General features: G+C 43.5%; 1 long non-coding RNA gene across 1 annotated transcript; it reads right to left on the bottom strand.

Moving 5' to 3' along the window:
- Positions 1-9,758: 9,758 nt before the first annotated feature.
- On the bottom strand, positions 9,759-12,193 carry LOC311428851. Its single transcript, XR_014687919.1, has 2 exons — positions 12,075-12,193; positions 9,759-10,266 (listed from the first exon to the last, which is right to left on the bottom strand). It is a non-coding gene; the product is annotated as an uncharacterized lncRNA (long non-coding RNA).
- Between the last annotated feature and the right edge of the window lie 3,810 nt (positions 12,194-16,003).

The raw sequence follows: 16,003 nt of genomic DNA, 5'->3' as shown, positions 1-16,003 counted from the left end.
TGTGTTTTCCCACAAATTAGTCCAAGATAAGTTTGCAGGCAAGGGAATCCCAATTAACGATACACCCTTATTCCCATGCTGTGGCAGATGGGTGCATACCCAACAATTCGTCTTATTAGTTACTTGAGAAATTGTCTGTATTAAGGTCAGGTGTAAGTTCTCATCCCAAGTTGCCCACCCCAAATCCGAGAACCGCACCCCTGCAATCATTAGGATCTGGAAAACCGTAATTTTGTTGGTCCAATTGGAGTGGTGGTCCATATCCTCGCCGGGGCCTTCTTCACCCTTGAATTGTGGATCCAAGCTGCTTGCTTCTTAATCTTAATGGCGGTGTGTGTTGTCAGTAATACTTGGTATGCTCCCATCCACTTTCCTTCCATTTTTCCTGCACGGGTTGTCCTGACAAAGTCTTTATATATATATAATCCCCGGGCTTAAAGGGGTGGATTGGTTGATCCAACCCTCTAGCCCTGGTCCCTAAAACAAATGTATGTACTTTATTTAATTGTTTCTGAAGTTCAGTTATATAAGCATATAAATATTCTGATCCTAACTGCGTTAGGTCCTCTCCACTAAATAGAAATTGCTATGGCCTTCCATATAAGATTTTGAAGGGACTCAAATTTCCTTTTATTCTAGGTTTAACTCTAATTCCAAGTAATGCTAAAGGGAGGGATTGAGGCCATGACAAATTAGCTTCTTATCCAATTTTAGCTATTTATTGTTTAATTAAATGGTTCATTTTTTCTACCTGTCCACTTGCCTGTGGTCTATAAGGAGTATGCAGCTGCCAATCTATCTTTAGAATCTTACTTATCTGGTCTACCACTTGTGCACAAAAATGTGAAACTCTATCAGAAGACATTGCTACTAGAATCCCAAAGCATGGTATTATTTCATTTAACAAGACTTTAACCACTTCTCTTGCTTTGTTTGTTCGACAGGGAAAGGCTTCAGGCCTTCCTGAAAACGTGTCAGTCAGAACCAGTAAATAATGATACCCCCCTTTTCTAGGGAGTTCTGAAAAATCAATTTGCCACTGTTGCCCCGAATAATTTCCTTTACCGATTATTCCAAATTTTATTCTATTCTTGGTATTGGGGTTATTGTGTAAGCAAATGCTACATTGTTGAGTTACTTGTTTTATCATATCGTCCCACTAATGTCTGACTCGGGCTCTTATGCAGTGTGCCAGCTCCCCAGTGCGTTTTATTGTGTTCTGTAAGAACTATGGGCCATGTCAAACTAGAGGGTATTACTATGTGGTTATCTTTTAAATATACTCATCCATCTGGTTTCATTTTACCTTTCAAATCTTCAATTAATTTTAAGTCTTCTTTTGTATAATTTGGATATAGTTTGGATTTTACCGTCTGGTATCAAAGACAATGCCTTCACCTCAGTTATTTCAGCTGCCTGCTTAGCCTCTGCCAATCGATTTTCCAGTTTCAAAATCGGTGTTCCCCTTTTGGTGTCCCTGACAATGCATGACAGCTACCTTTTCTGGTTGTTTTACAGCCTCTAACAATTTTAAAATTTCTTCAGCATACTTTGTGTTTTCACTGAGCGGTCAGCAATCCATGTTCTTTCCAAATTGCTCCATGAGCATGTACCACGCCGAATGTATATTTAGAATCTGTCCAAATATTTACCCTTTTTCCCGCTGCCAGTTCCAATGCTCTCGTGAGAGCAACTATCTCCGCCTTTTGAGCTGATGTTCCAGGGGGTAAAGGCTTAGACTCGATTACCTGCTGAGTAGTTGTTATAGCATATCCAGCTTTACGTTGTCTTTGCGTAACAAAACTGCTCCCATCCGTGAACCAAGTTTCTTCCGCGTCTTCCATGGGCTCCTCCTTAAGGTCTGGTCGGCTGGAATACACAGTCTCTAGAGTTTCTAAACAATCGTGAATCACAGCTTGTGCCGGAGCATCACTAAGAAAAGAGGCTAGATTCACAATATGAATTATCACAATTTCCACGTCGTCCTGTTCTACCAATATTGCTTGATATTTCAAAATCATCAATTCTTGTTTAAGTTGTTTAAAGACTTTTTGTGCTTCTCCAGTCCAGACTAACTTTGACTGGTTAATCTTTATCAATTCACATAGAGGCTTTACCAATAGTCCATAATTATAAATCCAAAGGCGACACCAACCTGTCATTCCTAAAAAGCTTTGTAGCTCCTTTACCATTTGAGGTTCTGGAGTCCGGCAAATGACTTCCTTATGTTCAGTTCCTAGTTCTCGTTGTCCTTCCGAAATGTCAAATCCCAGATAGGTCACACTTTGTTGAGCCAGCTGGACTTTCTGTCAAGAGACTTGATATCCATTTAAACCCAGAAAATTAAGACGACTTATAGTCCATTGAATCCAACTCCCTTTAGTCTCGGTAGCTATTAAGAGATCATCTACATATTGTAACAAAGCACCTTCAGTGTCCGGAGGTATCCATGTTTCAAGTTCCCTTGCTAATTGGTTTCCAAAAATAGTGGGGCTATTCTTGAATCTTTGAGGTAGTAATGTCCACGTAAGCTGCGTCTTTCTGCCTGAATCGGGATTTTCCCATTCAAAGGCGAATAGGTTTTTGCTTTCTGTGGCTAAGCCTAGGCAGAAGAAGGCATCTTTTAAATCCAGTACGGTAAACCAGACTTGACTATTCTTTAATTTAGTCAGCAAAGTATAAGGGTTTGCCACTACTGGATGTATATCTGTGGAGGAATGGTTAAGCGAAGTAGGCCATGTGAACATTGCACAGCTAGGAGGCCGCAAGTTAACAAAGTATCGAACACAGCTCAAATGAGCCTGAGAAAGTACGTAAATAAGCCTGAGAAAATACGTGAATGCGGCCTGGGAAGGAATGTAAGTTCTGGGAGGTTTTAGGGAGGTTTCAGGGAGGTTTCAGGTACAAGAACATGATATCTGTTGGTATGCTGGGAAAGTACTAACTGTGTTACTTTGGTGGGAAACTAGCTGATAGAATAGAGAAATGCACTAACCAATCATGAGCTTAGCTTTTGCAATATGTATGAGCTAATTATATTGAATTAGATAAAAGACGACTGAGCTATCCAATAAATCGAAGTTCACTGATCACTCATATTGAGCGTCTGTGTCTTCCTTCCGTCGACAACAAATGTCCTCGCAACAAATGGCGCCCGAACAGGGACCTGCAATACAGGAACAGGGACTTCGCTGGAGTTGAACCTGCGCTGGAATTGTACCTGCGAGCCACGGTTGGACGGAATACAAGGACCGGTCCTGCAACGCAGCTCAGGAGGTGAAAAGGATTACAAATTGCTGAATCCCCGTACCCGAGGCCTGAAAGGTGAATGGAAAAGAAACCTGGAATACCCACACCCGCACCCGCAGCTCGGAAAGGGAGTCCTCGCACCCGGGATGAGCCTATAGAGGGTCCCGCCGGAAAGCGTCGCCGAGGTCTTTGCAAAGGCTGCAACGGTACCGACGTATATAAAGGTATGGAGAGACAAGCGGCGTATGATTTGCTCAAATGCTTTTTAGAAAAGCGGGGCACACAGGATATATGTTGTAAAAAGGAATTACCAAAGTTATTAGCTTATGGGGTAGTTAAGGGTTGTTTTTTAGATCCTGATACTGTGTTTGAACAAGCAGAGTGGAGGAAGTTTGGGGATAAATTATTTGATGAAGTAATTAGTGATAATAAAATAGCAAAGAAATTGATGAAGCCATGGAGGGCGGTAACTAATGCATTAGCAACACATCAAGCTGAACAAAAAATAGCTGCTGCTGCAACAGAACGATTAGGATCATCCAGTCAGAAGGGGGGGGCTTCTGCTTCTTCCTCTACTCAGCAAAGAGCTGAGGAACAAGCTTACCCCTCTCCACCATCATATAGAACAATTACAATTCCAAAAGGGACTTCGGTACCCATATCAGGGGAAGAAGAACCCTCACAGTCACAGCCACCGACAGCCCCGCCTGCACCCTCGCCCGTACAATCAGAGAACAGAGAAAGGGTGGGTGAGGAGTCAGGTACAAATTCATATTCAACAAGTCCATTTAGAATCAATGTACAGGACAGGGAGGAGACATGGAAAAAAATAGCGCATGAAGCAATGAAGGAAGGGAATCTTGAAATAGCAGCACAAATAACAACAGCCTATCCGGTGGTGTATTCACCTCCAGATGCACAGGGAAATGTACAGGTTCAGTTGACTAATTTAGATTGGAAATTATTAACACAATTACGATCTACAGTAAATGAGTCTGGATTAAAGGGAGAACCTACTCGTCAAATGTTAGACTATATTTGGGGGACAAATATTCTGCTCCCAGGAGATATTCGTAGCATAATGAAACTAATCTTGACACAGCATCAACAACTTTTGTTTAATGCATATTGGCACGGTATCTGTCAAGAAGAGGTAGCGATAATACGCGCGCCTGGGGATCCCTTGTATGGTGTTACATTAGACGAATTACTGGGTGTGGGACCATATTTTAGAACAGAGGCGCAGGCACTCTTGGGACCAGACAAAGCTAAGGTATCAATGAATCTAGCCAGAAGAGCATTAGAACAAATTAGAGAGCCGGGGGGAATGCCGTCCTACATGGGAATTAAACAGGGCAGAGAGGAACCATTCGGGTTGTTTATCGATCGGGTAGCAAATGCGATACAAGCAGCGGGAGTTCCTGATTATCTTAAAGACACTATATTAAAGCAATGTGCACTCCAAAATTGTAACCCTTCAACTCGTAGTATATTAGCTACGTTACCGAGTACTTGGACAATAGAGGAAGGATTGGAAAGAATGTCTCAGGTACCTGTAGGTCCACAGACTATGTTAGTAGAAGCAGTAAAACAATTAGGTGATAACATGAAAGAACAGTCAAAAGTGTTTGCAGCCCTTGCTCCTTTGCAAACCCCCAGTGGACGTCCTATTAGCCGAGTATCGACACCGCAATATCGTTGTTTTCGATGTGGTGTTGCGGGACACATTAGACGGAATTGCAAAATAGAATCTGTGTGGTGCCAAAATTGTCAAACAAATACTCACAGCACTTCAGCATGCCGCCGAAATGCGTCGGGAAACGGCCGGAGCAGCGGGAGGAGCCGCCCCGCGACGACACAAAAAGTGGCTTTTACGACAACGGCAGCGACGGCAACAGCACCAGCACCAACTGCGACGAATCCTTTTTTCTCCGACCAGCCACCAGAGGGAGCCTCGGCCTGGATTTGGCAACCGCAGTCGATGTGACTTTATTGGATTCGAGACCCACCAGGGTAAAAACAAGACTTATTGGACCAGTTGTTGTTAATAAGGAACCTGTGGGAGCTTTGTTAATAGGGAGATCGTCTGCCACCATGAATGGATTACAAATATTAACTGGACTTATTGACAAGGATTACTTTGGGGAAATACAAATTATGGTTTCTGCAATGTTTCCTCCAATTCATGTGCCGAAAGGCACAAAAATGGCACAGTTAATTCCTTTGCCTCATCTTGCTGAATCATTAGCATCGGAATCTGCAAAGGATCGAGGACTGGGAGCATTTGGCTCCACGGGAAAAGTGGCTTTATTGACACTTGGTATGCGACACAGACCACGACAAAATGTCACTGTGTGTTTAAAGGATGAGAAAATACAGATTGAGGCATTGTTGGACACTGGTGCTGATGTATCTATAATCAGCACAAAGGATTGGCCCTCACATTGGCCTACATTTGAGTCTAATGCTACAGTTTCGGGAGTAGGAGGTGTGACTCTTGCTCGTCGGTCACCAGTGCTACAATGGACAATAGGTGATAAGGTGGTACAATGCAGTGTCTCCATCTTATCACTACCTGAAGGAGTACAAGCGCTGGTGGGGCGAGATATCCTTGCCCAAATGGGAGCAGTTCTCACGACAGATCATCAAAATTTTTAGGTGTGGCCATTGCTTGGACTTTCCCGATCCCACTTAAATGGAAAACTGATGAACCTGTATGGGTTGAGCAGTGGCCACTGAAACGGGAAAGTCTTTTACATGCTCATAAATTAGTACAGGAACAGTATCAACAAGGGCATTTGAGACTGTCAACAAGCCCTTGGAATACTCCGATTTTTGTGATTCCCAAAAAATCAGGGAAATACCGTTTGCTACATGACTTACGAGCAGTTAATAACCAGATGTGTGCTATGGGAGCACTGCAACCTGGATTACCTAATCCTGCTATGATACCAGAAGGGTGGAAATTACTAATTGTGGATCTCAAAGACTGCTTTTTTACAATTGCATTACATGACAATGATAGACAGAGGTTTGCTTTTACACTTCCTGCTATAAATCGTGAAGGACCATATCAGAGATTTGAATGGACTGTGTTACCTCAGGGCATGCGTAATTCACCTACCTTATGTCAGCTCTATGTTGATGCAGCACTTCAACCAATTCGCCGCACATGGCCAAAAACGATTATTTACCATTACATGGACGATATTTTGCTAGCTCAGGAGGAGATATTTTCCTTACAACAGAAAAATGCGCTGGCAGTTGCTCTTAAACAAATGGGACTGGTAATTGCACCAGAAAAAATTCAGGAGACAAGCCCTTGGAAGTACTTAGGGTGGAAAATCACAGATTCTACTATTCCGCCTCAGAAACTTACTATCCAATCGAACATCACAACTCTCAATGATGCTCAAAAACTGCTGGGAGATTTACAGTGGATTAGGCCAGTGGTCGGAATTCCAAATGAACTGTTGAATTCCCTTCGACCTTTATTAAAAGGAACTGATCCTGCCGCAAAGGTGACATTATCAGAACAACAATCGGAAATATTACAACAAATTGCATCACTGATCACAACGCGTGTCACACATCGACGCATACCTGACAGGCCACTGGATTTTACTGTTTTGTGTGGTCCACAACACTTGATGGGTGCTATCACACAGCAAAAAATAAAAACGGGGGAAAAGGAAATGGAAACTGTGGTATTGGAGTGGATAGCTCCCCCATTGCAACCCCGAAGAACAATTCAAGAAAAAATTGACACGCTGTCAGAATTAATAAAGAAAGGAAGAAATCGGATACTACAAATAGACGGAGTTCCACCAAGTACAATCTGGGTACCAATAAAGCCAGGTGACTTGGAATGGTACATACAGAATTCCGAAAAACTACAAGCTGCATTATTACAGGATGGCGCCACAATAGTGGCAAAGACATTACAATCAACTATATTGTCATGGATGGAAAACCAAGCATGGATAACCCAGCCCAAGCGGTCGGATTCTCCGTTAGCAGATGCAGTAACTGTTTTCACGGACGCTGGAAAGCGCTCCAAGTCTGCTGCAATAACATGGAAAGACGAACAAGGCTGGCAACACCAAATTTTAAAGGGCCAGGACAACGATTCATTACAGACATTAGAGCTCTATGCGGTTGTATGGGCATTTATAAAATGGAAAGATGCCCCTTTAAATGTAGTATCTGATTCTCTGTATGTAGTAGGTATAGCTAATCGTATAGAGGACTCTGCTTTAAGAGATGTAAAAAATGAACGCCTTGCAGAATTATTAACTAGCTTACAGCTTGCTATAGCGCAGAGAAGCAAATCCTATGCGGTGATACATATACGAAGTCACCAATGGGTGGAGGGACTGGGAGAAGGCAATGCTCGGGCGGATAAATTAGTTGCCGCTCCAGCCACTGAAGCGCCATTATCTCCCTTCTGTAGAGCTAGGGAGGCTCATGCTATTTTTCACCAGAATGCTAAGGGACTTGCGCGGGCTTACAAACTGTCTAGAGCTGATGCACAAGCGATAGTAAAAGCTTGTCCAATATGTAGTAATTATAATTCAGGGGTGGGACTCGGAGTCGGGACAAACCCCAGAGGGCTTAAAGCCAATGAAGTGTGGCAAATGGATGTTACTCATGTTCCAGCATTTGGACGATTGAAATATCTGCATGTAACAATAGACACTTATAGTCACATGATCTGGGCTACACCGCAGCCTGGAGAAAAAGTTCGGGATGTACGACGTCATCTTGCCAGTTGTTTTGCAGTAATGGGAGTACCACAGACTATAAAGACTGATAATGGTCCAGCCTATGTTAGTGGGCCATTCAAGCGATTCATGGAACTATGGGACATTAAACATATTACTGGTATTCCACATTCACCAACTGGTCAGGCTATTGTGGAAAGGGCTAATGGAACAGTTAAACAATATTTAGAAAGGTTTAAAGACATTATTGATGTTAGAGAAAGGGTAGACAAGACTCTATTTGTTCTGAATCATTTGTGTGTTTTTGGGGAACATGACGAACCACCTGTAGCACGTCATTATACCAAATCTGAAAATGATAACAAATGTGCTATGAGAGTATTGTACAGAGATATGAAAACAGGGCAATGGTTAGGGCCTGCTGATGTGATTTATGTGGGACGAGGTTATGTATGTGTCTCTTCCCCTACAGGTCCGACCTGGGTGCCTAGTCGGTGTGTAAAGCCAGCCATCGAAGAAAGAAGAGGATGACAACGATCATGGCTGAAGTAACAGAACAAGGGACTTTGATTATGCTATCAGTTATAATAATGGCTGGACATGGTAATGCTATCTTAGGGAAGATTGACCCTCAGCAGAATATGTGGGTCACCTGGGCTAATGAAACCAGACAGAGTTCATTTTGTCTGTTTCTTGCTTCTGCATCTGATCCTTTTAGAACATGCTTGTTTGGGGTTCCAATAGGGGATCCAAAGGAACTGAGTGAAATGTTAGCACCATACTCTGCCAGTGTTACTTTACTTAGTAGATCCCTTTCTGCTAATGTCTCGGATGGAGTAGTTGCTGCCCTGCAAGCTCTTAATAACTCATTGCCATGGGACCCTCAAGAACTGGATCTCCTGGGGTCTGTGGTAGTAGGGAATAGCAGTAGTAACTGGACACAAACATGCTTTGTACTCCATGAAGGGAAACAAAATAAAACGCACTGGACCAACATAACATCGAGGACCCTTGGATTTGAGGCCAATGGACATTACTGTGGATGGAACAACACCGGGAATATTAGTGTACCATTTGGGGCGTATGGAATAGGTGATACCAATTCAATCTGGTTTCAAAGTCAGGCCAAAGCTTTGCCACCTGGTATGTTTTTAATCTGTGGGGACCGTGCATGGCAAGGGATACCAGCTAGTGCTTTTGGGGGTCCGTGTTACCTAGGATGACGCACACTTTTCGTTCCAGATTTGCACTCGTGGAAGAACTCGACAGGGAGCAGAAGAATTAAACGAGATCTAAATACTTTGGGTTCTGACTGTAATGATGGTGTAGAACTGTGGGGTCCAGCAGAAAGATTCTTTGCTTCTTTAGTGCCTGGTGTGGGAACTGCACATGCTTTGACTAACATTAATAAGCTTGCTTGTTGGGCTGTTAAACAATCAAATGTAACAACACAAGTTCTTTCTGAAATGTCGCAAGATATGGAGAGCATAAGACATGCTGTGTTACAAAATAGGGCCGCTATTGATTTCTTGTTATTAGCTCAAGGACATGGGTGTGAAGATGTAGAAGGAATGTGTTGCTTTAATCTCTCTGATCATGGGCAATCAATTCACAATCAATTGAAATGGTTAATGGATCATACACAAAAAATTACGATACAGAATAATTGGTTTGATGATTGGCTTAAATCTGTCTTTGGAAATGTAAGGGGATGGGTTTTTAACTTAATCAAAGAGGGACTTCGCCTTTTGCTTATAATTGTATTGATTATAATTGCTGCACGGGTAGTCTTTAGCTGCTTATCTAGGAAACTAGAACAACTCACAGAGAAGGTGTTTGTAGCCCAAAATAAAAACGGGGGAATTGTGGAGGAATGGTTAAGCGAAGTAGGCCATGTGAACATTGCACAGCTAGGAGGCCGCAAGTTAACAAAGTATCGAACACAGCTCAAATGAGCCTGAGAAAGTACGTAAATAAGCCTGAGAAAATACGTGAATGCGGCCTGGGAAGGAATGTAAGTTCTGGGAGGTTTTAGGGAGGTTTCAGGGAGGTTTCAGGTACAAGAACATGATATCTGTTGGTATGCTGGGAAAGTACTAACTGTGTTACTTTGGTGGGAAACTAGCTGATAGAATAGAGAAATGCACTAACCAATCATGAGCTTAGCTTTTGCAATATGTATGAGCTAATTATATTGAATTAGATAAAAGACGACTGAGCTATCCAATAAATCGAAGTTCACTGATCACTCATATTGAGCGTCTGTGTCTTCCTTCCGTCGACAACAAATGTCCTCGCAACATATATCCTCAGTGATTTTATTTATGGCCCTCAAATCCTGAACTAGCCTATAGCTTTTTCATCTGCCTTTTTAATTGGCAATATGGGTGCATTGTATTCTGATTCGCATTCAATCAATAATCCATACTGTAAAAATTTATCAATTATCTCTTTAATTCCTTTCCTATCTTCTATCCTCAAAGGATATTACTTAACCTTAACGGGTTTCTGTCCTGGCTTTAATTTAATAATCATTAAGGTCACATTTTTAGCTCTTCCAGGGACTTCGGTAGCCCAAACTCCTGGACATACTTGATCTGTGATCTCTAAAGGTATTTCACTTTTAGGGTCAGTTTGTATTAGTGCCAAGCTTAACACATTTATTAGTTGTTCTTCTCCTGTTCTTAATTCCATTTTCCCCTTTTCAAAGACAATTTCTGCTCCTACTTGCCCTAATAAATCTCTACCTAAGAGTGCCCATGAGGAGCTAGGCATAGATAAAAATCTGTGTATGCCCCATTGTTTCCCTAACTTGTACTTCAAAGGTTCACAAAAATAAGCCTTTTCGGTTACACCTTGTCCTGGTTTCAGTTAGAACAGAGTTAATTTTCTTCCTAGTAGCTGGGAGAATGCTATGTTTTGGCTTAGGATGAGAAGAGTGCTGATAACACCCCGATGTTTCAATTGTTGCAGAGCAATGCTTATACCAAGCCAAGGACATCTCAGCTTCTTGCTCTGTCCTGCCAACAGGCAGGCTGGGGGTGCAGCAAGAGCTGGGAGGGGACAGACCCAGGACAGGTGACCCAAACTAGCCAAAGGGGTATTCCATAGCATCTGACGTCAGGCTAAACAATACATAGGGGTGGCTAGCCAGGGGGAGGGGGCCGGACTGCTCGGGGTTAGGCTGGGCATCGGTCAGCGGGTGGTGAGCAATTGCATTGTGCATCACTTGTTTGTACACATTATTAGTAGTGGTACTATTATCATCATTGTATTATTATTATTATTATTATTATTATTATTATTATTATTATTATTATTATTTTGTCTTATTAAACTGTCTTTATCTCAACTCACGGGCTTCACTTTCCATTTCTCTCCCCCGTCCCAGAGAGGGAGGGGGAGGGTGAGCGAACAGCTGCGTGGTGTTTAGCTGCCGGCCGGGTTAAACCACGACACACCTTTTACCCTAACATAATAATTCTGTGAAAGCATTAATGCTTGATTTAGAACTGAATACGTTGCCCCATAGCAATAAGAAATTTCACTTCCATTCCTCCCCTAGCTTCATTATAACCAGTGGAGGATCCGCTAGGGTAGATTCCCCAGGTCCCCGTTATTCCTGTTGAAATCAGGGGTTGATTACCCTAGGAAAAGGCTAGTCAATTTGTCCTCCAAAGCCAGGTCCAAACGGTTTTGTTTTATTTATTTAGTTATTTATTTATTGATTTATTTATTTATTTTCATTACATTTCAGAGTTGGTCCAAAAATTCCATAGGGCTTTCTTTTAGACCTTGTTGGAAGCATATTCTCAATTCCCAATTCATCCAGGTTTTAGTATTTACTTAACCGTTCATGATTTTCAGGATGATTCGGGTCTTAGTGGGGGTCGGTCAGGGGAATGCAGTTGTCCACAGTTCCCTGAACGGTCCCATCAGCAATCTGAGCTCGCACATGAACTTGGTTCAGGTTGTTTTAAGAGTGTACCTCTTTTCTGTTTCTGTGACAACTCTCTCGGACCGATCATGGTCCCTTTGCCCTAAAGGGCTAACACCCATGATTTTAAGATCTCTGCCTCGGGCAGAGGCAGAACTATTAACATTCCTACATCCTCTTTCCCTGCTCATTCAACTTCAAACACCTTTAACACTTTCAACAACCCTTTTAACACTTCCTTTATCTTTCTCCAGCCTGTACTTCTCTAATGCCAACATCAAAGGTTCAGTCAGGGGCCAACTTAATTCCCTACCTTTTCCCACCAAGATGCTGAAACATCAGTATACAACATTTCATCCTGTTCTGCTTCTCAAAAAACAACATTAACTGTAGCAAAATATTATAGTTTAAAGTTCCATTTAGGGGCCACTTTTCTCCACATTCCAGCTTATAAAGCGGCCACCACTGATTACGATATTTTATCAATGTTTTCCTGTTCACACTTCCACCGGCAGATCCTCCAATATCCTTCCAGTGACTTAAAACACATCCTAACACACTTTTCTTTAAAATTTCACTGCTTGTTTGCTCCCCCAGTTTCCAGTTTACACTTTCAGAATACACATGTTACTTACAAAAGCGTATCACAAAACGTATCACTCACAAAAATACGGGCACGCAATATCTTTCAGTAGCGATGCCACAAAACTACTATTACCAGCAATATTGCCAAAATCACAGTAACAATAGTCAGAGTCAAATTCCACATGCGATAAGTCAGAAAACCGAACTGTGTAACACCGTAACGATATCTTTCTTATAACAATGCCACGAACCTACTATTACCACCAGGAAAATAGCCAAAATCGCAGTAACAATAACCAGAGTTAAATACCATACTCCATGAGTCAGAAAACCGAAATAGACAACACAATTCCAGATGGACCTTAAAGCGAGCTCCTTCCTTAAGGTCCCCAAACATGTACTTATGGTGCTAACCACAAAGTATATACCAAACACTGCCTCGCAGAAGATCACCTTCTGACTTACAGACAGTTCCAGATGACCGGTCTACCAGAAAACCAAACCAGAATAGAGAATATACTCACTTACAATGATGGGGTCCTTGTCTGCCTCCGCAGTGATCCGGTGAGTCGAGGAGTCCCTCCGGGAAATCCCGGGGGTACCCTAGGGAGTCCTGTTCCCAGCGGGTCCTGCGGTCCGGCAGAGAGGTTGTCCCATCTGGGTCGCCAAATTGATTCAAAGATCGAAGCCGAAATTCCTTTAAGTGGTATATTCTTTATTGCTGCGCTGGATGCACGGGGGATCTCTCCACCTATCGTGCATACCCAAAGCAGAAAGCAGTCTTGAATTTATACAATCAATCTATCAATATTCTACAAGCACCTATACATATGCATTACCTATCCCCGCCTTCCCTCGCTTCTCATGCTAATTAGCCTTTTGGCACCTTGCGCCTGCGCAGAGCCTTCCAAGAATTGTGGGCAGGGGTCTTTGGGACGTGGGCAGGGGTCTTTGGGAGGAAGACCCCGAGTCTTCCTCACAGTGTACTTTTCACCTTTGGTCAGGAATCTGCTGAATTGGCATGTTTCTTAATTGCAAGAGCTGGTTGTTGCCAATTCTCCCGTTTGTTGTATCTTTATAATGAATTCCAATGTCCAGTTTCGAGAGTTATAGTCCTTACATTCGTTTCTCTGTCCGCCTGCCGCTTCCTTATCATGAGTTCCAGTGTCTTGTTTCGAGATATACAGTCCTTGTCTGGGGATTGTCCTTGCCTCCCCAATAGCTCCTTAATCAGCCTTCACACAATTATCTGAGAATGAAAGCTGCTTTCCAGTAATTCAGAAAGCCAAGTTACGTCTCAGCCTTGAGCATCTCGGGCTTTTGGGCCTGTCTGTAACATTTGGCACCAGCACTAATACTTTTTTTGGCATATGTTTAGCGTTTGGGGCCTGTGTCTGGGATTTGGGCCCTGTCTCGAACCACTGGGGCTTTGTCCTGGGTTTTGGAGCCTGCCTCTAGAGTTCAGGGCCTGTGATTAGGCTTTTGGGGTCTGTGTCTGGGGGCCGGTATCTGGGGGCAAGGGGGGAGCTGCTTGTAGACCCTTGGGGCCGGCATTGAGGGGGTTGGGAGCTGACTCTACACCTTTGGGGCCTGCTTCTGGGGGTGGGGGGGGGGTTGAGACCTGCATCTGGGGGAGGGGTGGGAGCTCTTTGTATTCCTTTGGAGCCTGTGTCAGGGGGCGGGGGGGGGGGGGGGGGGGAAGGGGAGGGTTGGTTGGGCGGTGCTTGTACACTGTTGGAGCCTGGGTTGAGGGAGGAGGTTTGGAGCTGCTTCTACACCTTTGGGCCTGGCATCGGGGGTAGGGGGTTGGGTGCTGGTTGTAGGGGCCTGTGTTTGGGGGGGGGCTTGGGACCTGCGTCTGGGGGAGGGGTGGGAGCTGCTTGTACACCTTTGGGGCCTGCATGTGTGGGGGGTCAGGGCCTGTGTCTAGCGGGCTGGGAACTGCTTGTACAATGTAGGAATCTGTTTCTGCAGGGTGGCTGGGAGCTGTTTGTACAACTTTGGGGCCAGCATCTGGGGGTGGCTGGGAGCTGCCTGTACACTGTAGGGGCCTGTGTTTGTGGGGGCCTTGGGGGCCTCCCTCGGGGGGGGGGGGGAGGAGGGTTGGGAACTGCTTGTATAGGGTAGGGGGCCTGCCTGGCAGGGGTTGGGAGCTGCTTGTAGAATTTGGGTCGCTGTGTCTGGGGGGGCGGTTGGGGCCTGTGTCTCAGGGGTGTTGGGAACTGGTTGTACACCTTTGGGTCCTGTCTCTGGGGGGGGAGCTACTTGTACCCTTACCATAAGCCGTACTCTAACACATACTTCTACCAGTACCCTTACCCTTACCGTAACCCTTACCTTTACCCTTACTCTTACCCTTACCAAAGCATTACCCTTACCCTTAACGTAAGCCTAAACCTTAACCTTATCCTTACACTTACACTTACCGTAACCCTTACCCTTTCTGCTACACTTACCCTTAGCCTAAATCTAAACCTTACACTTACCCTAACCCTAACACTTACCCTTACCATTACCCATATACTTACTCTTACCCTAACCCTAAATCTTACCCAAACACTTACCCTGACCCTTACATTAACCCTAAACCGTACCCTAAAACTTACACTTACTCTTAACCTTAACCTTACGCTTAACCTTAACCTACTACTTACCCTTTCTTATCCGTCACCATACACCTAAAATTAACCCTAACCATTACCCTAACACTTACCCTTACCCTAACCCAAACCCTAATCCTAACTCTAAACCTTACCCTGACTTGTACACTTATCCTTATCCTTACACTTACCCTAACACTTACCCTTACACTTATCCTTATACATATAACTTACCCTTACCCTAAACCTTAACCTTAACCTAACTCTAACCCTAAACCTTACCTTAACCCTTACCCTGACCCTTACATTAACCCTTACCCTTACTCTAAAACTTACACTTACTCTTAACCTTAACCTTACCCTTAACCTTAACCTAATACTTACCCTTCCGTTTCCCTCACCCTAACCCTAAAATTAACCCTAACCATTACCCTAACACCTACCCTTACCCTAACCCTTACTCTAACCCTTACAATGACCCGTACCCTTACACATACACTTACACTTACTCTTACCCTAAACCTTACCCTTACCATAAGCCATATTCTAACAAATTCTACCCGTACCCTTACCCTTACCGTAATCCTTACCCTTTATGTTACCCTAAACCTTACCCTTACCCTAACACTTACCCTTATCGTAAACCTTACCCTTTCTGCTACATTTACCATTAGCCTAAATCTAAACCTTACACTTACCCTTACCTTAACCCAATACTTACCCTTACGTTTCCCTCACCCTAACCCTAAAATTAACCCTAACCATTATTCTAACACTTACCCTTACCCTAACCCTAACCCTTACTCTAACCCTTACCCTGACCCATACCCTTACACTCACCCTTACCCTTACATTACCCTAACTCTTACCCATACCATAACCCATACCCTAACACATATTTTTACCCT

This window comes from Aythya ferina (genome assembly GCF_964211825.1).
Source record: "Aythya ferina genome assembly, contig: HAP1_SCAFFOLD_163, whole genome shotgun sequence".
Classification (NCBI taxonomy): domain Eukaryota; kingdom Metazoa; phylum Chordata; class Aves; order Anseriformes; family Anatidae; genus Aythya; species Aythya ferina.
Note: the sequence above shows the minus strand (reverse complement) of the source record. Positions and strands in the feature narration are given on the sequence as shown.